Source organism: Etheostoma spectabile, chromosome 7 (assembly GCF_008692095.1).
Source record: "Etheostoma spectabile isolate EspeVRDwgs_2016 chromosome 7, UIUC_Espe_1.0, whole genome shotgun sequence".
Lineage (NCBI taxonomy): Eukaryota > Metazoa > Chordata > Actinopteri > Perciformes > Percidae > Etheostoma > Etheostoma spectabile.
The window spans coordinates 8,522,923-8,525,350 of record NC_045739.1 but is presented as its reverse complement, the minus strand read 5'-3'; positions in this window follow the sequence as shown (position 1 = coordinate 8,525,350).

Sequence of the window (2,428 nt, the reverse complement as noted above, 5' to 3'; positions counted from 1 at the left end):
GGGGGGGGGGGGGGGGGTTTCTGGCTGATAAAACAAAAGCAATAGTACACACCAGAGATGTTCACAAGTCATTTTTTGGAAGTCTACGTCAAGTCTCAAGTCTTTTGCAATGAGTCCAAGTCAAGTCTCAAGTCTGGCCACCTGATCTGTCCCTAAAACTGTATTGTTAAATCTCATGAATTCAAAGCATGTCTTGTAGCTATCATCCATACAGTACAGTATTAAAATCAGTTGTAGGAGAACTTCATGGGGTCTACTTAACACATCCTTCAAGCCCTCAGACCTGGTGAAATATTAACCTAAGTCTGTCACATCAAATGGAAACAACTATAAAGACACAATGTGTTTGTTAGCAAAACACTTTGCGATGGTTAGCTTGTTACCTGTGACGATATATGCTAAATGTAACGTATTTTTCACATTGCAAGTGACTAACCTGTATGTGGGTGTGTTTTGAGATGCCTGATGAAGGACTACCTTGTTCATCCAGCATCATTTCACTTGGTAACACACACCTTGCATGTAGTCGGGTTGCAAGTCAAGTCTGAAGTCAGCTTTGTGCGACTTAAGTGTGACTCCAGTCCGAGTCTCAGACTTGAGTACCCATCTCTGGTGCACACACAGAAAAAAACGGCAAAAGAATGTCTTTTTCTGACTCCCATGAGCATCACACATAGGCAGATGGAACAAGAAAAGTAGAAGGCTGGAGGGTGGAAGAGTGAGAACAGTTTCTTGCTAGAACATGAGATTGGATTCCAGTGTTAAGGGTCAACTATTTGGGGTCAACAAGAATGTGCTTACTGCAGGGTACAGGAGAACTAACTGCTCGGCCATCAGCCCTGCTGTGCTCATCCTTGATATCCAGCAATATTAATGACTACAAAGTAAACATTGATTGGGCTGAAATCCAAATCCAGAAACACAGTCAATACTTCAAAAATTATTCTCGACTCCATCTTGCACCAGCAGACACGCATGCAGGCGCACACACACACACACACACACACACACACACACACACATGCATGCACACTCTATGGCAGCAACTACTCAAGCGCTAACAAGTGGATGTGCTAGAGACACGTTAGCTGAACACTCGTAGGACAAAAAAGAGTTTAATTTGGATGCCAAGCCCTCTAGCTACAGACCAACACCATAATCAAGTGAACCACAGCGAGAGCGAGCGATAGAGACGGGCAGACAGAGAAAAAAAGAGTGAGAAACCAAGGACTAAATCTACAAAATGAGGGAGAGAGGAAGCAGAGTAAGGAGGAATGTTATCTGCAAAGACCTTTATCATAACTCTGTCTCTTGCCAACACCCCTGCAGGGCATTGATCTGGTCTGCATGCCTTTTCTGCAACTGTGGATACTGTGCTCTTTGAGAGAGAGAAAAGCATAAGCTATAACTGAAAAAAAAAATAGTACAGGATTGTTGTCAGGCCTTTTATCAATATGAATGATGAGGAAAGTGATTGTGAAGCAGCAGAGACTATGGCTAATGTGTAGCCTAGATAGCTGCAAACGCCTGTGTGGGCAACTTTGTACATCGGAAAGTCGGAAAGTTCCCAGATGGCGTGGCTTGCCAAACTTGCTGCCTCGCTCTGGGAGCTGGGAGGAAATCAGAGAGTCAGTGAGAAAGAACACTTTATCCTGCCAAAATAAAATATATTGGAAAACTGTGAGAAGATGATGTTTTATAATCACAGCCCTAGAAATACATTTTTCTTCCTGATTTTGGTGGAGCTCGTGGTATCACCATGTTCTCTCCCAGTAATCTGAGCAAAATGTGTTGCTCTGTGTTATGCAATTAAATAGTGGTTGGTTTAAAAAGAAGAATTAGGTATGACTCAGCAAACATCATAAAAAAAAAAAAATCCTTCCAGACAAGTATTAACTACTAAAACTTCCCCGGAAGTATGACCAGGGATTTTCCTGTAACAGCTTCTTCCAGACTAACAATGTGATAACATTAGGACGTGTACTGTAGTCTAAATACACACAATTTAAGATAGATAGATAGATAGATAGATAGATAGATAGATAGATAGATAGATAGATAGATAGATAGATAGATAGATAGATAGATAAAGAAAGGGAAACATCACCAAAATCTTTTCAAACGTATCTAATGAATTTACGAAAATAACACAAACACACTTTAATAGGAAGAACTTTAAAATGTTGTAAAATGTTATTGGTGTCATAAAAGTAACAATAAGTCTGTTGTTTTCTATGATTTTTGCATGATGTCACTTTACAAATTATCATAGGAGAAATATTAGACAGCATAACTCCTACTGTAGCCTGCCATAATAACACACAACTACTGTACTCAGGCCTCTCCCACTCTTTCCCTCCATCCAAAAAGGGGAGAAAGGAGGCTGGCTTGTTAACTTTATGGGCTTGACCCCCCCCCCCCCCCCCCC